At 34.8% G+C, this 15,751-nt stretch overlaps 1 non-coding gene across 1 annotated transcript; it reads right to left on the bottom strand.

The window, feature by feature from the left end:
• Positions 1-14,382: 14,382 nt before the first annotated feature.
• On the bottom strand, positions 14,383-14,481 carry Trnay-gua. Its single transcript has 2 exons — positions 14,445-14,481; positions 14,383-14,418 (listed from the first exon to the last, which is right to left on the bottom strand). It is a non-coding gene; the product is annotated as a tRNA-Tyr (tRNA).
• Positions 14,482-15,751: the final 1,270 nt, after the last annotated feature.

Here is a 15,751-nt window from a genome sequence, read left to right as displayed (position 1 = left end):
CTGGTGTGATGTAGGTGTCAGAAAAACATTTTCTTTATAGTGACAACGTTTCGATCTTTATTGAGAAGATGATCCCTGAAGATGATCTCAATAAAGATCGAAACGTTGGCACGATAAAGAAAATGTTTTTCTGAAACCTACATCACACCAGATCGCACCTCACGATTTCCGAATAATTTAATTATACATTAACTTCGAAATTTCAAATACAACCCTATACATCCTGACACATCGTTTTAAAGGATTTTTACGCTAAAAATAATGGTACAATCGAATTTTAAATTGGTCAAAAAATAACAAAGTTATGGCAAAAAGAAACCGCCAGCGAAATTTCGACAACGAGCTGAATATTTTACTGTGGTCCGATTGATCAAATTACTACTTTCCATTAGTTAATCTTTATGCAAGGTATTGGTTGAAATGAAAAAGTTGGTACCATGAGCGAGATTCTAATTGAAAAATGGCAAAAAACGAGGGAAAAATCGAAAGGTAGATTGAGATGGTGAGTTGGTGTCCGAGTGGATTGAAGTCACGATAGCTCATGTGGTAGAGCGTCGGCGTATTTAACCGAAGGTCATGGGTTCGAATCTCGCTCGTTACACTAACTTTTTCATTTGAACCAATACCTTACATAAAGATTTTACTTGCGAAAATCCGAATTCCTCTATCCGAAATATTGGAAGGGTTCTAGGTTTTTAGAAAATAAATTTGGAGTTGTACTCCGGGCTTACAATTTTAAGCCGTATCGCTCTCATCTTGTCCAGGGACTTCGGGACTCTGATTATGACAGGCGTTAACGCCACATGATTATTATCTGTGGGGCAATTTTAAAAACAAAGCTAATCATAACCCAGCAACCTAAGTTGAAGAACTGCTAAAAAGAAGAGAATACTTACCTATTTGATAAAAATTGATGAAAAGGTTTGCGTTCTTTATTTCACTTATATAAACAGGATTGTACAAGAATTTGATTTTTTTACCATGCAAATTTTGCCCGAGTAATACCGTAATATTTTGTCAGCCGAATGCTACATATTGATTGTATTGAAACATTTTATTGAATTTGTCGTTGTGCGCGAACATTTAGAAAATGTGTGTTATATGTTTATGTCCAAAACGTGGCTAGAATTATAATCTGAAATACCAACCGTGGTGATGTTTGTTTATACATCCTTTCAGAACAAAGGGATATTTTATTTTGTCGATTTTTCCCGACAATTAATTCTCAAATGTTGGTGCTTTTAATAGCCCAAATATTATTAATTAAAATGCTTGCTTCTGACGGCTGGGTGTTTGAAATTTATTCAAAATGGTACATATTCGGATTTTTTGGATAGCTAATAAATCCCGATTAAGTTAATAGACATAAAACGATGCTCTCAAGACAATGCTCTTGCGCATTGCTCGCGCCTGCTTATGGCCCTGGCCTCATCCTTGCTTTAGTCTTTTACCGTCAATGGCACGTTCTTCGAAAAGGACAGGAATTTTTTTGAAAACCGCAAGGTTGTTAAATTAGGTTAGAAGAAGAATCTTGCCTTTAATGTAAAAAAGTTACAAAATTTAAACGACCGCCGAAAGAAGTGTAAGTACTATAAATATTCGATTACCATTCGCAATTTCATATTTTTAAAATGTAATTGGAATACACATATTTTTACTTAAAAAGTGTTACATATGATTTGCCTGCATGGAAGCGAGTAATCATTGTTATTCACTTACACGATCATAAACGATTTCCCAGAAAAGAGGTCGCGTGGAGGATAGAATGGGATGGACAAGGCTTGCGACTAAGAGGTCATGGTAGTTTAACTGAGGAACTTGGTAAATTTTTGACAAATTCATTTCTATATAAACGAGTATTTAAGGTTGTTATAGAGGAAAGTATTGGATCCATAATTCAGACTATTAATAATTGATCTAAGGGCTTTATAGTTCTAGTATTAAACACGTTGGGCATTAGTAGGTTTAGCAGTTCCTCACAGTTGTACCGTATGTCAAACTTAGTAGTAGCGTTTTGTAGATTGGGAGTTTGTTTCCGTCGATAGCTTGAATTGCCTTCCAATAAGTTTGTAGAGTAGACCGTACTTTCTGTTCAATTCTTGTCGTTTCAATCCAGTATGCTGATTCTATGTTAAGCATCAATCTAACTAGAACCCAAGGTTACGGACGTCGTAAGTTTTGAGGATCTGAACATTCTTGGCAGATCGTGAGCGAACAGTCAATGTAAAACGGACGCATTTGCTTTCATTTGTCAATAATTTTCATTGTCTACGAAAATTTACTATACTTACTATACTGTCATTGAAGAATCTAAAGCAACTGTAGGATCTGGGCCAGAGGATACAATGCTGTGTCTTTGGCAAAGGATGGAAGGTGTAGTTGGGACGTCTGCGGTATAGGGAATCTATAATTGGTCCAAGCACACTGCCCTGCGGTCCTCCCGCGGCCTGAGAGGAGTAGTCGGAGTAATTTGATCCTGGACTCGAAAGAAACCCTCTCATAGGTAAGATATAAGGATTACGTAGTGGTTATTAACAAAGAAACGCTTTAATTTTTGCAGGAGATGATCGAACGCTTTGCCACATCAAGAAAACTATGACAAACGATTCTCTTCAATGCGAAAAACTTGCTGTACTTTGGAATGGCGAGAGCGAAAGCAATCTGGGAGAAGGTTAGAATAGTTAAATGTTGGAAATATTCTTTTAAGAAAAATCTTTCCAAGCATTTAGACATGATGGTAAGTGCTGAGTTTACTCTGGTTTTCGATATTTCCAGATTAAGGAAAAATTGAAAATAATAACTTTTTAGAATTTTAACTTGCTTGAGGGCTTTATATGCCTATTTTGAACCCAATAGTGTTTATATGAACAACGACTCAATAAATGTAATATATTATCAATATGCATATATTTTTTATTAAATGAACTTTAAATTTCCAGCTTTTCATTGGTAGTTGTAAATTTAGTTTTTAACACGTAAAACTCTGTCATTGTTTAAGTTCATTTGATTTTGTGTGTAAGTCTTTTTAAAATTATAAAATTTACTATCACGAGTTCAAATGTCGGGCTAATGGCCTGTTAAATCCATCTCGAGAATGTTTAACCATTTGAGAAAAATTGAGGATGTTTAACTTCGACTTTAAAACAAAGTCCATTGATTCTATTTCAGTTTCTTTGATGACGATTCGCAGAAAATCGGGATCCTCGACACTTTGAAATAAATGGAAATCGGGAAAAACAAGGCGGGTAGCTTTGGCGGAAAGGGTTTATCACTGCTGTGTGAAAAAGTCGCCAACTGTAATCTCCTAAATTCGGCGATATTGCTTTTTAATTGATTATTACCAATTGGAAGCTCTCTACTTCCTCTCCAGCTTGATGAAAGCTCGAAAAACAAACAAACTGAAGATTGTTATTTATTCGTAACTTTCAAATTATCCTTATTCAAAAACCTAGAAGTCAGCACGATATTGAATCAATTTTTAACGGTTTCAGACCCGTTATGAGCCATTTGTTATTTATGATTGGATTCCAGCACAAATGTTACACTGGATGGAATGAATGACAGTATGATTACTAATTACTTTTTATATAAACTCAAATAACACATTCATATATGCAGAGACTTATCGCAGACTACTGGCAAATCAAACTTTTGTAACTTACTATGTATTATCGGCGCGCCTTGAGAGTCACCCACTCTGTTGACTATCCGGTTCATACCTTGATTTTATCCATCCAGCCTGTGAGGTTGGGCTCCATCAACAGGGAGGTCATTTCAACTTCTAACACAATCCATTCTTAAATCTAAACACGTTTACATTCCTTTTATTTAACTAACTTAATTGAGGTTCGAGGGAGTACTCAGTATTCCGCCATAGACCTCTCCCACTGCACATTCGCGCTAATAAATACATTCGCCCTCAACACACGCTAGGGATCCAAAACTATTATATACACTGGTTATTTGGAGATCGTGAAATGCCGTCTGGTGTGACGCAGGCTCAGAAAAACATTTTCTTTGTCGTGCCAACGTTTCAATCTTTATTGAGATCATCTTCAGGGCTCAAAGTGTTTGTTTTTTGTGAAGATGTGTCAATACTGTGTGTCGTGTAGGGCACTCTCAACACGACACACAGTAGTGACACATCTACACAGAAAATGAACACTTTGAGCCCTGAAGATGATCTCAATAAAGATCGGAACGTGCCACGATAGAGAAACTGTTTTTTTGAACCTACGTCACACCAACCCGCATCTCACGATCTCCAAATAATCATTAATTAACGGCCACTAAATATGACACATTATATACAATAAAACAAACCTGGTTACTCCGATCGGAACAGGGAACACAGATACTCGCTGCAGTGCTCAAGTTTACCCTCCAATCGGATGCCATTTCCACGCGCTCTCTATATGGAACCACGGAAAGTCCGCAGGAACGATTTTATTTTACAAAATTTGTCGACCGATAAAAAATTTGACAGGAATAATCATTAAATAAATATACTTACTTGTAAAAAAATTTAAAAAAATCGATAAAAATGCCTGTAACAAATTACGCTTAGTATAAAGGAAGAAAGAAAATCACTCTAAATAAATTAACTTTCAAAGTTCCAGATTCACTCAGACAAAATGGATATAATGCTCGGAAAAAATTAAAAGAAGAGAAAAGAAAACAAAATGTTTTTGTTAGAAGAGTTCAATTGCTGACTTTTCCCCAACACACACATTTTCTAAGATATCTTTCATTTAACCATTATTTCTTCATTGAAAAACCTATTTTCCTTTAGTAAGACCTCTTCGCGTAACAAAGGAAAATCCATAAAATTATAATATCATATTTTTATTTAATGCCAAAAACGACAAATACACTTTTAAGCACATTACAGCTTTTTTATGGGATGGACAATGATGGATCGTTATGTCGGATGATCAGGTAGTGTATATACTAAACATTTTTAAAAATTATACCTCTGCAATAAGTGCTGTGCTTAAGTAAATTTGATATTAGTTTGTAATTACATGTTATATTAAAAATACGAGGAAACAACTTAATAGTACTGGTTGGAAAGGATAGTTCTACTCACAGCTGTTTGTAGAACTGTCCTTTCCAAACAGTGAATTGATATACACGCTCCATCTAAATTATTTCTACTCAATAGTAGTCACTCTTATGTATTGGTATTAATTACTGTCACTTTCACTTATGATGTCGTAAGGCTAGTAATAACTCATATAGATGTCACTTTGTCTTTCGAGTCGAGTTCCTAAACACCACAGACTTATCAATTCCCAAAATACAAAAGAAACATGTCTCCCCGATTCCGCCGTGGCTCATGCCTACCCCAAATATAAACTTTAATCTAACAAGATTTCCTAAAGAAAATACTCCCTCATACATTTATAAAAAAGAATTTTTAAGAATAAAAAGTACAATCCCAAACGCAACTTTCGCATTTACGGACGGTTCCAGTAACCCAAGTGGTGTCGGTGCGGCATTTGTTTATCAGGATAGAAAAATGATGTTCTCTCTTTCTCAGATATGTAGTAACTACACTGGCAAATTAATTGCGGTCAATAAATGCGTTAACATCCTAAACTCGAACCACACAGCTCTAGTTGTCTGCACAGATTCCCTTTCTGCTCTATTAACCATCAAACACAAATTTTTCATAAATCCAAGAATCCAAGAGATTTTACTTGCTATAAAAATAGTACGAGTACAGCAGTTAATTTTTTTGTGGGTCTCAGGTCACTGTAGTATAAAAGGCAACGAGGAGGCTGACCGTGCAGAGAAATGTGCTGCATCGAATGGTATTTACGTGCCGGAAGTGCCATGTGAAGACTTTGCTGTGTTTCTTAAAGGAAAAATTTGGAACCTCTGGCAATCGGAGTGGAGAAATATCGAGGATAACAAACTCAGAGAAATTAAGGAAAGTGTCAGACAGTGGTACACGGCAATGCAAAGATCTCGAAAAGAAGAAATCGTGCTGGCCAGGCTCAGGATAGGTCTCACAAGACACATGGTTACCTAATGGCCAGAGAACCTCCCTCAAGATGCACAACTTGTGGTGAAATAATCACAATCAAGGATATTCTGTCAACTTGCAGAAACTACGAAGACCTTCGGGTCAAACATAAGCTTGGAACCGAAATTTTGAAAGATTCCCCAGCTAACATTAGAAAGCTTTTTGAGTTCCTAACTGAAACTGGATTGACCGACAAATTGTGACCAACAATGACTAGGAGGCGGCCGGTGCCGGGGGTGGTTGGGGCTGGGCACGTGGGCTGGCCTCTGGGTTGAGTTTGAACCCCGGAACTTGGGAGGGCTGCGGATGTTGGCACACCATGCGCAGCCATCTGAGAAGTCTGCCACTGTCTCATCACTAAGGTCTGGGTGTCTGGTTCTTGCCTGGTCTTGTGGTGTCCGGTTCGCTGTGGGGGTGCGCCTGCCCTTGATGTTCCTGCCCCTCCTGGCTTATCGCTCTCTGTTTTCTTCTCTCATCGATTAATTCAACATCAAGGCAGTTTTGACCCATCGTGGTTGTATGCCTTTATAATTAAATAAATTAAAAAAAAAACTAGTTCAGCCATAGGGGTTTGATGGAAGGGTGCGGGATGCTTTCTGACATGAGAGTTTGTTGTGAGGCGAATCGTTTGTGAAACTTCTTGCGTCTGTTTTTGGCTACTTTAGGATCGCGTTCGATATTAAGGTTGTTTTGAGGGGTAAGATTGGTTCTAAAAAAGTAAACTACATATCTTCAGACAACACCGATTTCAAGATTACACATGTACTTTGACTACGGAGGATAAATCTCTTTGAACAGCAAAACATATTATCCGTAGAAATTATAAACGTGGGGTTGAGTATGTAATGTTTTGAAGTAGTTATACTGGGTGTGATTTTTAGATGGCCCGGCTGAACTTCTCTTGAACCAATAACGCTATCAAAAAAACAAAAAATACGCATTTAATATTTTTTTAGTCTAGTGTTCAATGTTTACTTTTTTGGAGAAAAATTATACAGGGTACCTCAGGCCCAGTTAACTTCAGAATTGTAAATATGTAAATAAATCCTGACAGATAATTCAACAGGAGTTTTTACGCTGAAAACAATGGTACAATCGGAGTTTACATTGGACAAAAAAATGACAAAGTTATGACAAAAAGTTTGAAAAAAAACCACAGTCATTGTTATTTATTAATCACATTTCATGTTCGAACTGCCTGCCTTGCGTAAAGGTGCAAAAATCTGCTCTTTTTAACCACTCTTCACCAATGCTCGGAGCGATAGAGTAAGAGGAGATGGATTGACGTAGACAGATCGGCCATGAGGTCCTATCCACCTAACCCAGAAGTGACGTTATTTGAACGCCTCAACTCCAAAGAATTGCGTCAGGGGCATCCATCAACCTGGAGGATAATTCGTTGTCGTTGTTGCAGAGGAACATCATCTATTAGTGTCGGTAAAAATTGAGCAGCTAAGCACTATTTAAATTGTCTTCGTAGAAATAAAGCCCAATTAATTTATCTGAGGGAAGTCCATACCATATTTTGATACTGTGAATCAGCTGATGATGACCTGATGGGCGTACAAAATTCTCGGATTTTCCTCTGCCCACGTTCGAAAATTGCAACGGTTAAGTCTATACAATTAGACTTTGTGAAAGGTATTGGTTGAGATAAAAAATTCAATGTTGGAACCCACGACCGTTGGCTAAATATGCCGCTGCTCTACCACTTGAACTCCCCATCTCAACCTACCTTTCGAATTTTCCCTCCTTTTTGCCATTTTTAAATCAATACCTTTCATAAAGATTAATTAATTGAAAAGAAGTTATTTGGTCTATCGGACAACGAACTCTAATGAATTATACAATTAGACGTGAACTTGGATTCATCAGTCCATAGGATGTATGGAAGAAGGCTTTCTTAAGCCTCCCAAATCGACATTTGTACAAGGTACGTTAGACGCCTGTCATAATCAGAATCCCGAAGTCCCTGGACAAGATAAGAGCTAAAATAAATACGGCTTAAAATTCTAAGTCAGGAGTACATCTTTAATTTTTGTTTTTGAAAAACGTAAAACCCTTACAACATTTTTGCGAGAGGAAATATGATTTTCGCAAACATACAATAAAATTTTCAGCTCGTCGTCGAAATTACGCTGACGGTTCCTTGGTGATGGAACATCAACTGATCCATATCTCCTCATATTGCGAGCAACAGGAATAAACGTTTTGTGGTTTACTCCGAGGCGATCTCGAAATTTCTGTGAGTACAACTCGACTGCACAGACTCATATACCACCTCTATAAATAAAGTAGTCGTACATATCAACTCGCTGTTGATCTGAAAAATGCGTTCATTTTGAGTGGAATACTGAGTGTAACGAATAGGTAACATTGCAAAAATTGATTTATTTCCAGGAATTTCATAATGGGAGGTTTGACAAACAATGACAGAATGTAATCAATAAAGGTAATTAATATTTACTTTAGGTAAGAAGTAAATTATTGGAATTAACAACGAAATCCTTTTTTAAAACATTTTCCCATAACTTTGTCATTTATTAACCTATTTAAAATCCGATTGCACCATTGTTTTCAGCGTAACAAAGTCCTTAAAACTAGGCCTGAGGTACTCTGTATAATTTTTCTCCAAAAAAGGTAAAAATTTGAACCTAGACTAAAAAATATTAAACCCTTTTTTTATAGCCTCATTGTTTTAAGAGAAATTCAACCGGTCCATCTAAAACTTTTTAGATAGACCGGCTGAATTTCTGTAACCAAATAGAACCTGAATGATCCCGATTTCAATAGAACCTGATTTTTTCCCCTCCACTGATAAACCATTCATACTTTTGACAGGTTAAATTTAATTACACAACAAAGGGAGACAAGGTCTGCTTATGGCAGTTCTAATCTAAAACAAAATATTTTTTTAAATATCGTGTTTCAACTCGTGGTTCCTAACAATCACGCCTTTTCTATCAAGTAACCATGTATACCACTACAAAGAAAAAGAAGAAAATTCGACTTATTTGCAGGAAAGTTTAGATTCACATGTAAGAAACTGTGAATTTGTTTCTGTTTCTTTCTTTATAGGAAACAGAAATATGAACAAACAGTGCCAATAGAATGATCGATTTAGATTGAAAATGAACCCGGGTTTTCTTTTCAAACGTAATGATGTAAAAACTATAAGTGATGATGGCTTATATTGACCAATTGGATCGTTCGTCTTGATTGAATTTTTTCTAATAGTTTTCCTTTGAGCGTCATTCGTTCAAGAGAAATTCAATCGGGTCATCTAAAAACGACACCCTGTATATAATTCGTTCCTTCTCCTCTTCGCCGGGATGATGGCTGTTGAGCTAGGACAAAGAAAAAGCATACTTGTCTTCTGCGTCATACCTCATCCTGACCTGAATGATCCCGATTTCAATAGAACCTGATTTTTTTCCCTCCACTGATAAACCATTCATACTTTTGACAGGTTAAATTTAATTACACAACAAAGGGAGACAAGGCCTGCTTATGGCAGTTCTAATCTAAAACAAAATATTTTTTTAAATCGTGGTTCCTAACAATCACGCCTTTTCTATCGATTGGATTCGTTTTGATTTAAACGAGCCGATAATAATGACAGGATCGTTATCAGAAAATAGGCGTTTTATCGAAAATTTTTAACATTTATAACAATCGGAAACGAAATAAAATCTCAATTGTACTTCATTATTTTAGGTGTCTGTCATCACCTAGAAGGAGAAAAATAACTTCCTAGTGAATTCAAAGCAGATGTTTAGGCAGGGAAAAACTGTATAAAGAGGCGAAACCAACTTATTACGATTTGGAACCTCCTGGGGGAATAAAGGTCTTTTCAGGAAACACGGGGACAACATAGTGAAAATTTTGAACAAGAAGGTAGCCTTTTTATTATTTTGGCTACTTTAACGTTAAGACGATCTGTAACAATAATTCATAAATCTGTGTAAACGTGAAGTGATTTCATATTTATTATCTATCTGCAGAATTAATTGATACTTTATTATATATAATATTTTTTTTAAGATCCGTGCTTTATGTATTAGAAATTTTTTTTCTGTGAGTAAACTTATGTATCGTAAAAATTATTTATCATCTTTATTTTAAACTTAGTACGAATAATTTGTACCAGCTTTTATCTACTTGTTTTCACTGATGTTATATAGTTTTCTAAAAAAAAGTCACAATACAAAACATTTTTCGTAAGTTTTATTTGTTGTAAATAGTCTATAATATTTGTATACTCGTTAAATTTGATTCTCACCTTTTTCAACATACTTAAATACCTACTTAAAAATAGTAACTTTTATTTAATTGTAACGGAGGTAAGAAAGTAACTTCAGACAAATATTTTCTATACGCCTTCAATATTTTGTTTAGGCAATTTTTCCCGATTTATTTGTGCAAAAGGATTGCCTAACTTTTAGGAAATAAATTCACGATACATGCGTTATAATTTCAATAAATTACTCGATTGTTAAAAACTTGTAAAAAATATAACAAATATGTTCTTGATCAAGTTCTCTCTCTTTCTCTCTTTTCTCTCGTTCAAAGTTTTCACGAGAATTAATAATAGATTTGGAAGAATGAAAAATGAAATCTATTAATATTTCTCAAGAAAACAACTGAAGGAGGGAAATGTGTGTGTGTGAGGGAAGGAGGGAGAGAAGGAGAGAGAAAGAGAGAGAGAGAGAGAGAGAGAGAGAGAGAGAGAGAGAGAGAGACAGACAGACAGACAGACAGACAGACACACAGACAGACAGAGAGAGAGAGAGAGAGAGAGAGAGAGAGAGAGAGAGAGAGAGAGAGAGAGAGAGAGACAGACAGACAGACAGACAGACAGACACACAGACAGACACACAGAGATAGGTAGAGAGGTAGAAAGAAAGAGAAAGTGTTAGGAATTAAATTTACATTATTTCACTTTTTACTCCAAAATCTTTTTGATTTATCTCTATCGCTCTCTCTCTCTCTCTCTCACACACACACACACACACACACACACACACACACACACACACACACACACACACACACAGAGTCACTCTCTCTCTCTCTCTGTCTCTCTCTTTCTCTCTCTCATTGTACACGAGAAACAATACTAAACATAAAAAACGAAAAAAAGAAGAGGTAGAGTGAGAAAGATAACTGAAAAAGAAAGAATGTCAGAATGAATGTAAGGTTTTTATAGAATTATAAGAACTTAGAGGGATTAAATTTCCACTATTTCAGTATTTACACTACATAATCTCTCTCTCTCTCTTTTTCTCTCTCTCCCTCTCTCTCTCTTTCTCTCTCTCCCATATCTCACTCTCTCTTGCAGATCTCTCTCTCTCTCACAGATCTTTCTCTCTCATGATCTCTCTCTTTTCTCTCGCTCTCTCTCCTTCTCTCTCTCTCTCTCTCTCATATCTCACTCTCTCTCTCTTTCTCATAGATCTCTCTCTTTTCTCTCGCTCTCTCTCCTTCTCTCTCTCTCTCACAGATCTCTCTCTCTCTCACAGATCTCTCTTTTAGATTTCTCTTTCTCATAGATCTCTCTCTTTTCTCTCGCTCTCTCTCTCTCTCTCTCTCTTAGATTTCTCTCTCTCTCATAGATCTCTCTTTTCTGTCTGTCTGTCTCTCTCTCTCTCCCCCAAATACAGAATGTGTGTAAAAAGAATTTATTTATAATATAAAATGTATGTATATTGTAAATTCTTACTACTCACGTTATGTGGAAGTTAGGTCCACGAGACTTAACTTTGCGTGATTAAATAAAACATTTAATCACTCAATGAATAAATCAATCTCTCTCTCACGTAAAGAATGTATGTATAAAAAATGTATGTATAAAATGTACGTATAAAGTAAATTGTTACTACTCACGTTAAGTTGAAGTTAGGTCTGTAGGACACACCTATCGTGATTAAATAAAACGATTAATCTCTCTCTCTCTCTCTCTCTCTCTCTCTCTCTCTCTCTCTCTCTGTTATCACGAGAAACTATACATCATTGGTTTCAGTAAGTAGTAAAGTTATTGTTTTTTTTGGGGAATGTAATGTTGATTTAAATGTACTCAAAACACATTCTAGTTTCGTAATAATTGGTTTGCTCTAGCATTTAATTATTTGATATTCATATAAATGAAATTATTTTTAATTATTTTAAAATTATTATTCTACGTTTGCATTGCATTTTACGTAAGAGATTTTTTTATATTTTTTATTAACCTGCATCTTTACCTTTTATAAATGGGATCATTATTGGAATGGTTTTGTAGAGGTTACGACTTATCTCTGCATATAGTGTTTTAACGTTTTTAAAATAAAATGTTGTAGTATTCATAAAATAATTCTAATTTTTAGTCTTTATAATGATATTGGCGGAATTAGTGTGGTCGTTTTATGAATTTATAATCCAGAATAAATCATATCTTGAAGAAAAAACAAACGTACCAGATCTGCACTTATAAAATCATTTATCATTGTTAGATTGTTAAATTAAAAAATACTTAAATTTTTCCGAGATATCAGGAGAGAGATAAATTTACATTATTTCACTATTGGGGTCAGCCGGTTATATTTGAGATAGAGCAGGCGAGTTGTCAGATCTGCGGTAAAAACAAGATCATCGTTTTTGGCCGAGTGGAGATGGAGAGGTCAAAACGGGTCAACAGGACAGAAATATGTGCCGGGATAGGCCAACATCGCGGAGGAAAATGGCCCTTTTGAAACGTTTTGCAACACAGCCCATCCGGGCCATTATGTATGATCAATAGGGCGCGAAACCGGCGGAGTAGTCTTCAGAAGAGGGCGTGGATAAATGTCTATCCCGCTTCTGAGACGCACAATTTTTGTTTTTCGCTATTTTTCAACTCGAATCATTATCATCGTGAAAGGCCGTTTAATTTCGGCTTTGGTCTATTTATCACTCGCACCATTTCATCTGAAGGAATTTATAAAAATAAAAATGTGTTAAAATGCTAAAATGACAGTTTAATGGGAACTGGTGTTGTGCTTGCCACTTTTTCAACCGTTAAAGACGTGATCATTAATAATTCTAAGTCTTTCGATAACTATAAGTAATGCTTTTAATGAAAAATAGACAAACAGCGAGATTAATTGGACCAAAAGGGGTAAAAATAAAATCAGGTATTAATTCACCCTTACCCTATTACCTCATATACGATAAGGCTTCTTACAAAAAACAGAAATATACATTCCTACAAATGAATTTAAAAAAAATAAAAGTAGAATTAATTCTAAGCTTATAATTTTATTCCATGTTCAAAGTTAACGAGAAAATTTCACAGATTGATCAATTAAATATTTAGAACAGTCCTCGCTCATTTATTTTCCTATCAAAACATTTTTCCAATAATAATGTATTGAACAGCTTGAAATGAGCTTTACGCTAATATTAAATTCACTAGTTTTCGTGGTCCGCTTGACCAGGTAATATATTTCAATTAATTAAGGTTTTTAGTTGAGATAAAAAAGTCAGTGTCACGAGAGGGATTCGAACCCACGACCTTCGGCTAAATACGCCGCTGCTCTACCCTTTTATTATTACCATTTGTACTTTAGGTTATTATTTAAACAATCATAAAAGAAAAAAGCTTGTTTTATGTATTATTTTTTACAACTTCAAGGCACTACATTCATAAACAAACAATTAGATTTAATGATTGTGCTTAAGATAGTTTGCATTACCCATGTTTATTTATTTACTCACTAAGGTGCTAATTTAAATTTTAAATCGGACAAAACTGGGTAAGTAAAAAACATTTCATGATTTCAATTTTACATTTTAAACGCTTGGTAAAAATCTTTTAGTAAATTTGTTTTATTGTGCTTATATTTCATGACATTTAATATAGTTGTACTAGTAAAATATGTTTAGGAGTTATTTGAATTTACCATAGAGAAGTAGAAGAAATTAAATTGAAGCATATGAAATAAATAAAAATACTATTTTTATTATAATAGTAAAATTTTTGGAAGTGGTACTCACTGGAATATTCTCAAATGTATAAAGAAATTTTATTTCCAGGACTTGAGTAATCTTTTAACTGGACAACCATCTGTGAAAAATTTTTTAAGCTGAAAATTAATTGGAATTAAGAAGTTGTAATTATTAACCAACTCTAAGAAACCAATTTTTTAATTTAAATATGGATTTTTATAACAATTTTTGTATTATTATAGAATAAAGAATTATTTTCCACGTGCAATTTGTATTATCGGTACTTTATTGGTTGAACCAATTAATTATATAAATAGAACAATAATCAATTTATAAAACGACGTCAACCTAAAACAGTTTAGTTAGTAAAAATTAAAAAAAATATTTCCTCCGGGCCGGATTTGAACCAGCGGCCTATGGATATCTGCACTGATTATGCAACAACCTACTACAGTCCACCGCTCTACCAACTGAGCTACCAGAGGAGTTGGTGAAAGTCCTGTTCAGTTGTCAAATGAGGGGACGTATGCCAAACCACTTCAAAGCGATAGAATTTAAATAATTTTGTTCAATATTTATTTGAAAGATTTAAAAGCAATTATTGTATTAATGTGTGGTGTTTAGTGACCGGTTCTCAATTATTATTTGAAGATAGTTATTGAGTTCTGAAGATGGTCTCAATAAAGATCGAAACGTTGACACGATAAAGAAAATATTTTTCTAAAACCTACGTAACACCAGACGGCCACTAAACACCACACAAAATTATCGAAATGTTGACTTAACCTTTCGAGATATCGAAAAAGGCGTTTAAGAGGAAATGGTGCTCTTCCCAACTTTATCAATTAGACACAGTCAGTGAGGCCTAAAAACTTACTGCAACTTGCAATTAGATGCCTTTGGCCCAAATTGCTCCAGGTGTGCTAAAACGTCCACACTGTTATTTTTAAATTTTTTTTACTAAGCAATGTCAGCCATAATTATTTACGATCACAGACAATAGTTAGTTGTAAGATGCACCATTGGCATAGGTTATATCATGCATTTAAAACCTAAATTTCATGGACCGACCTTGTAAAGTGATTAGTTCTGTGGGTACACTACTTTTAACATTTGTAGAAATGATAAATGATGGAGTGAGTATGGTGTTCAATCCTTTTTAAAAAGATAGGTCCTACTCACAGTAAGTTGTTTTGCAACGAGCCGGATTCGAGCCTTTTAGCTCATCATCAGGTTGAAGGACTTCTACAACCACGTCTCTCGACATGAATTGCCAAAGTGAACCCGCTGATACCTCCGCCAACGCGACGTTCCAATTAGCAGCTGATTTTTTTAATGGCGCGCAATTTGAACGTGCGAAACGCGGAAATTATAACACAAATAAATATTATACTAGTAAATACTTAATATTATTAAATTACTATAAAAATAATAACAATTAAAATAATTAGCACACAAACAATTAACATTTGTTTTATTTTTGAAATATTCCCCTCATTCATTATTATTGAAATAATTCTTTTAAATTTAGTAAGTAAATGTTTATATTGTTTGTGAAAATATTTCCAAAGTTCTGATCAAGGAGATATATTCCTCGAAAGCTTGACGTAAATGAATGGACCAAATGGACATGCATTGTATATTTTTGAAGTTTTAAAAATTGGAACCAACTTTTCGAAATCATTTTATCGATAAGAATAGCTCACACGAGGTTCACGATTTTGTTGCCTTCAGTCAACATGTATAATCGTTTCA

Source organism: Cimex lectularius, unplaced genomic scaffold (assembly GCF_000648675.2).
Source record: "Cimex lectularius strain Harlan isolate CLEC.00 unplaced genomic scaffold, Clec_2.1 scaffold303, whole genome shotgun sequence".
Classification (NCBI taxonomy): domain Eukaryota; kingdom Metazoa; phylum Arthropoda; class Insecta; order Hemiptera; family Cimicidae; genus Cimex; species Cimex lectularius.
Note: the sequence above shows the minus strand (reverse complement) of the source record. Positions and strands in the feature narration are given on the sequence as shown.